We start from the raw sequence: 7,214 nt of genomic DNA on the forward strand, positions 1-7,214 counted from the left end.
GAGGAAGAGTGAGACCCAACAAACCGTCATCGACTTTGCAAATGAAGCTCAATGTCAACATGATGCAAAGATCTTGACAATAAGAAGTGACAACGGCACCGAGTTCAAGAACTACACCTTGGATGAGTTTCTTAGTGATGAAGGGATCAAGCATCAATATTATGCACCATATACCCCTCAACAAAATGGTGTTGCGGAGAGAAAGAACCGGACGTTGATGGATGCGGCAAGGACCATGATGGCGGAGTTCAAGTCTCCATACAACTTCTGGGCCGAAGCCATCAACACAGCTTGTCATGCATCCAATCGGCTCTATCTCCGCAAAGGCTTGAACAAGACTCCGTATGAGATACTCACCGAGAACAAGCCCAATCTCAAGTACTTCCGGGTGTTCAGGTGTAAGTGCTTAATTCTCAAGAAAGGTGTTTGTTTGTCTAAATTTGAAGCTAGAGCTCATGAGGGCATATTTGTTGGTTATGCTACAAACTCTCATGCTTACCGTGTTCTCAACAAGTCCAACGGACTCATTGAGGAGACGTGTAACGTAGAGTTTGATGAAAATAATGGCTCCCAAGTGGAGCAAAGTGGTACTTGTGATGTAGGTGATGAAATTCCTCCCCAAGCCATAAGAAGAATGGGTATTGGTCATATCCTACCCATTGAGGAACCCCTTGTGGCCGAAGGAGAAGGACAATGCTCCACTCAAGTGGAGCCATCACCTCCCCAAGACCCACACGCTTCCAAAGAACAAAGTGAAGGCCCTCACCTTCATGAACAAGACCAAGGGCAAGATCAACCTCAAGATGGAGGTGAACCTCTAAATGATGCCCAAGGTCAAGTTCTCCCCCTCGAGCAAGTTCAAGATCATGAGCAAGCTCAAGACGGCGCTCAAGATGATCAAGTTAACCTTCCTCCTTCCACACCCGAGGAAGAATTAGAGCGTCGTGCCGCGAAGATTGCTTCCAAACTAACCACACAAGGCCATCTCATGGAAAACGTGGTTGGAAGTCTAAGAAAGGGGGTAAGCACTCGTAGACAATTAGCTAACTATTGTGAACATCATGCGTTTGTCTCTTGTGTTGAACCCCAAAAGGTCTATGAGGCGCTCGAAGACTCGGATCGGCTCAATGCCATGCATGAAGAACTCAACAACTTCGAATACAACAAGGTGTGGAGATTGGTGCCAAGACCTTCGGGGAACCACAACATCATTGGAACAAAGTGGATCTTCAAGAACAAGCAAGATGCTCATGGGAACATCATTCGCAACAAGGCAAGATTGGTAGCACAAGGCTACTCCCAAGTCGAGGGTATCGACTACGGTGAAACCTTTGCTCCCGTTGCTCGTCTTGAATCCATTCGTTTGTTGATTGCATATGCTTCTCATCACAACTTTAAGTTGCAACAAATGGATGTGAAAAATGCTTTTCTTAATGGTCCCATTAATGAGTTGGTCTATGTCAAGCAACCCCCCGGGTTCGAGGACCCCTACTTCCCGGATCATGTGTATCAACTCGATAAGGCACTCTATGGCCTTAAACAAGCCCCACGTGCGTGGTATGACCACCTTACCGAGTTGCTACAAGATCGTGGATTTGAAGTAGGACAAATCGATCCCACTCTTTTTACTAAGAAGGTTAAAGGGGAGTTGTTTGTATGCCAACTATATGTTGATGACATTATCTTTGGTTCTCCTAACAAAGCTTTCAATGAGGAATTTGCCGCTCTCATGACCTCCAAGTTCAAGATGTCTTCGATGGGAGAGTTGAAGTTCTTCCTTGGTTTTGACATCAAACAAAGAAGAGAAGGAACCTTCATCAACCAAGCCAAATACACTCAAGACATGCTTAAATGGTTCAAGCTAAGTGATGTCAAGCCGGCTTCTACACCAATGCCTACCAAGTGCCAACTCGACATCGATCCCAATGGTAAAGTGGTGGATCAAAAGGTATATCGCTCCATGATTGGCTCCTTGCTTTACCTTTGTGCATCTAGACCGGATATCATGTTGAGTGTGGGGATGTGTGCACGGTTTCAAGCCGCACCAAAGGAAAGTCACTATGTGGCGGTCAAGCGAATCTTTCGATATTTGGCTCATACCCCAAACTTTGGCTTATGGTACCCAAGAGGAGCAAATTTCAAGCTTGAAGGGTTTACGGATTCCGATTGGGCGGGAGACAAAGTGGATAGGAAGTCCACTTCCAGAGGGTGCCAGTTTCTTGGGTGCTCTTTGGTGAGTTGGTCTTCCAAAAAGCAAAGTTGTGTGTCTCTCTCGTCCACAGAAGCAGAATATGTGGCGGCCGGTAGTTGTTGTGCACAACTCTTATGGATGAGGCAAACTTTAAAGGAATATGGTGTCATTTGTGACAAAGTGCCTCTTTGGTGTGACAACGAAAGTGCCATCAAGATTTCTCTCAACCCGGTGCAACACTTCAAGACGAAGCACATTGAGATTCGGTATCACTTCATCCGGGATCACATTAGGCGAGGAGAGATCGAGCTCAAGTATGTCAACACTCATGATAACCTTGCAGATATTTTCACGAAACCCTTGGATAAAGCAAGATTTCGCGAGTTAAGGCATGAGCTAAATATCATTGATTCGAGCAATGTGACTTGAACCCTTGCACACCCCACCCCACTCAACTTGGTATCTTGCTTAGATGTAGGCATGGACATAGGGGGAGTGTTGTTCTCTCAATGAACTTTCCCTCCCCCCATTATGCGTAAAATGATCAACTCTTTCACAATAGTCATTTTTGATGGTACTTGTGCTTCAAAGACGAGTTTTGGTCATGGGCCCAAGGATAATTCTTCGCGGTGCCATACCAATTGACTCAAACATAGGTGGCTCCGGCTACCGCCCTCTCCTGAGAGAGGCCAGAGCTTGCTCTGTTTCTTGTGGTTGTTTGTGTTTGAGTTGTTTCTGGTCTGTTGTGTGTGTGTGTATTGTCGCGTCGGTCCTCTCGTTCTGTTGGCTTTGCCTTCCATTTCTTTTTGAGCGTTAGCCGTTGGTCTAGAAGCAGCATGGTTGCTAAAGCGGTACTACCGCCCTCCAGAGCGGTACTACCGCTCCTAGCGGTACTATCGCCCTCCAGAGCGGTACTACCGCTGTGAGGCGCGGGCTGGGGGTTATATCGGGGGCAGGGGGAGTTTCTTCTCCCCCATACCCATTCACTCACCCCTTCACCCCGTTCGTCTCTCTCTTCAGCAACCGGCGCCGCGGGAGGGCTCCGGTGGATCTCCCTCTCCGGGGCGCTCCTCTCCGTTTCCTTCGGTGGAATCGATCCCCACCTTGTCCTCTTGCCATGGATGCCGGTATTGCCCCCGTTCCCTGTTTCCTTTTGTCTAGATTTCCAATCTAGCGTTCTTGGGGCAATAGCAGTTGCATCTCTAGATTTTTGTCCAGATCTAGGCTTGAGTAGGATGGAGAATGCTTCTAGACTGTTTGGATTAGTGTTTGGTTGGAGTATTTTTGAATTTGGTAGGACGGTAGTACCGGATCTGACCACGGTAGTTGGAAACTGCTGTTTCCCCACCTCGAGCGGTACTACCGCTCTCCCAGAGCGGTACTACCGCTGAGAGCGGTACTACCGCTCTACCAGAGCAGTACTACCGCTCAAGGGTCACGGTACTACCGCCCTCTACCCAGTTCCATCATCCTCCAACCTTTCAGTGATCTTTTTGTTCGTGTTTGTGGCTTACGCTCGTTCTTTCTGGTTGTTTTGCATGTTTGTGTGTGTGGTTCCAGGTGATGAGGTTCCTGAGCATCAGGCTCGTCGTGTCAACCCCGGACGTGCTTCGTCCAAGCGCTACCGCACCATTGAGCCCACTGAGCCTGCCGGAGGATCTTCCAGTGCTCAACCTCCTCCCCAACTGCAGAAGAAGCCTGGGGTCAAGCCAAAGCAAAGCAAAACCGTGCCAAAAATGCTGCCCAAGGAGTTCTGGGCAAGGCGCCGCCGCAACCCGTATGAGGTCGACCAAGATCCCACTTTGGTCAACCGTCCGTTCTGGAACAGGTTCCAGTTTGCCATCTATTTTGATGTCCTCAAAGCCAAGAAGAATCTCTATGTCAACATGCACTCCATCGACACCGAGCATATGGAGAATGATCCTGACTACTTTGGTGAAGCTCTTCAGATGTGCACTCAGCTGAACATTCTCGGGATCATGCAATTCAACAAGGACTATGATGCTGATATTGTGGCCCAATTCTATGCCACGGTTCACCTTGGGACCGATGAGGACAGGCCTCTGACTTGGATGACAAATGGCAAGTTGCTGTCAGTCAAGTGGAAAGCTTTCATGCAGTTGATTGGGGTGGAAGATCTTGGACTTGAGTCTGCTGTCGGCTTTCGCCCCCACCGTCGTGCCAATGCCACTCACAAGCAAGCTCTATGGCCCTACTGCACTCTAAGGCTCAACCATGAGACGAAGAAGGAGACCTATGAGCTGCCTGCCTATCTGGACATTCTTCACCGTATCTTCAGAGAAACTCTTTTCCCTCGCATCGGGAATCTGGACCAGGTTCACTCTTATCTCGTGGACATGCTTCTCTTCTGTCAGCGGGAGAAGGGGCAGAGCACCGGAGAGTCCTTGGATATCTCTCATGTTATGTGGTCTGAGCTGGTTTCTGCTATCTCCGAGCGCAAGTGCCCGATTTATGGTCCGTTCATTATGCTGCTCATTGAGAAGGCCTGGGATCGTATCTATCCCAAGGTGGTGCTGGAGCTTGGAGACTTGGTTTCTCATGATGTCAAGCGTCTGAGGAAGAAGGATAACTGGGGCTCCTTCATCTGCTGCTGCCATGGAGACTGAGGAGGAGTTTGGGGCTAAGGTTGAGGATGAAGATGATGACTACGTGCCTTCTGAGGCAGAGCCCTCTTGGGCCAAGAAGCTCAAGATCAAGGTGAAGAAGCTGTTCTGCATGGAATCTCACGGTCAGTACATGACTCATGTGGCTGAGAAGAAGGCTCGAGGTCGCCACAAGGAGCTCATGCGTCAGATGGGTGCTATTGTGATTAGTGGTTCTGAGGATCAGCTTACTGAGGAGGAGGAGTGGATTCGGCAGCACTGCCCCTGGACTGATTCTGATGCTGAGCACTTCCCGGCCGACGATGGCACCGCAGATGATCCCTTTGAGATCTGATGGGTGTCCATCGTTTACCTTCACCTGGAGCCGTAGCATCACTCCCTCTCCTTTTTGGTGTCTCGCTGCCAAAGGGGGAGAGAGTTTAGGGATTTGCGTCTTGTGTCTTTCGTCGTTTGTGTTTGTGCTTTTGCTTGTCGTCTTATTTGGTTTGTGTCTGTGAGACCTTAGTTCTGGTTCTGTCAGTAAGACCTAAGCTCGAGTCATATGGTGTGAGACATATGCTACCTTATCTCTTCGTATCTTTATCTTTGTCTATCTAGCTTATGAGTTCCATGCTTATCTTGTTATATATATGTTGCTCTCATATCATGCTTAGGTAGTTGGTCTCTAAAATGTAGGGCGAGCATTGTTTCTGGCTTCTGTGCCGTGCAGTCCAAAGCACCTTTCTAAGTACCACACATCCAGGGGGAGCCCTTCTACATTTTAGGACAGTTGTACTTTTGCGCTTATCCTATATCTTTCATATTGTGCAAATCCCGTATTGTCATCAATCCACCAAAAAGGGGGAGATTGTAAGGGCATATTTATTCCCAATATGTTTTGGTGATTGATGACAATGCTTGTGCGGACTAATCGTGTGCGTTAGTTCTTTCAGAGATTCATCCATTGGCACGAGACGATTTCCTCCCCTCGGTGTTGTAATTCAAGACGGTGTAGCTCCTTCGTTTCGTTGTTGGTGGACTAGCTTCGTAGGAGTCACCGTACTATCAAGAGGGGATCCGTTTTGGTAAGACTTGGGTGGAATCACACGTACACATCATTATCACACCCGTCGTCTTTCCTTCCGCATCTCTGGAGCTGCTGTTTTCCCCTTACTATGCTCTGCTTTGCCCTAGCGGTAATACCGCGTCCACAACGGTAGTACCGCCGAAAACTCCACAGCGGTAGTACCGCTCTCAGAGCAGTAGTACCGCTTGGGTGTTTCGGCCGTAGTACCGCTGTGCTTCTGGGCTACTTCCGCCTCGATTCTCGAACGAATTTTTCGTGTCGGGTTTTGCGGCATTAAGGGAGGTAGTAGGGGCGGTAGTACCGCTCTAAGCGGTAGTACCGCCCTTCCCTAGCGGTAGTACCGCCCTGGCGACAGGGCCCTGGGAAGCGCGGCAGTACCGCTGGGTCTAAGCGGTAGTACCGCCCTGAGCGGTAGTACCGCTCTTCCCTGGCGGTAGTACCGCCCTGGAGTCAGGGCCCCAGGCAGCGCGACAGTACCGCTGGGTGGAGCGGTAGTACCGCCCGGAGCGGTAGTACCGCCCTTCCCCAGCGGTAGTACAACTCTGTGCGGGGCTGGTAAGTGGGATAACGGTTGGATTGTTCTTCCCACTATATAAAGGGGTCTTCTTCCCCAAAGTTGACTCACCTCTTTCCCCAAAAGCTCCATTGTTGCTCCAAGCTCCATTTTCATCCGATCTCTCTCCCTAGCCAATCAAACTTGTTGATTTGCTCGGGATTGGTTGAGAAGGCCCAGATCTACACTTCCACCAAGAGAAATTTGATTCCCCCATTTATCCCTAGCGGATCTTGTTACTCTTGGGTGTTGAGCACCCTAGACGGTTGAGGTCACCTCGAAGCCATACTCCATTGTGGTGAAGCTTCGTGGTGTTGTTGGGAGCCTCCAATTGTTGTGGAGATTGCCCCAATCTTGTTTGTAAAGGTCCGGTTGCCGCCTTCAAGGGCTCCAATAGTGGAATCACGGCATCTCGCATCGTGTGAGGGCGTGAGGAGATTACGGTGGCCCTAGTGGCTTCTTGGGGAGCATTGTGCCTCCACACCGCTCTAACGGAGACGTACTTCCCCTTAAAAGGAAGAAACTTCGGTAACACATCCTCGTCTCCACCGGCTCCACTCTTGGTTATCTTGTCCCTTTACTTTTGCAAGCTTACTTGATTTATATCCATTGCTTGCTTGCGTGCTTATTGTCTGTGCATCATATAGGTTGTGCACGTAGTTGCACATCTAGACAACCTATTTCATTGCAAGTTTTAATTTGTTAAAGAAAAGTCAAAAAAATTGTTAGTTGCCCATTCACCCCCCCCCCCTCTAGTCAACCATATCGATCCTTTCACAC

This window comes from Triticum dicoccoides, chromosome 2B (assembly GCF_002162155.2).
Source record: "Triticum dicoccoides isolate Atlit2015 ecotype Zavitan chromosome 2B, WEW_v2.0, whole genome shotgun sequence".
Classification (NCBI taxonomy): Eukaryota; Viridiplantae; Streptophyta; class Magnoliopsida; order Poales; family Poaceae; genus Triticum; species Triticum dicoccoides.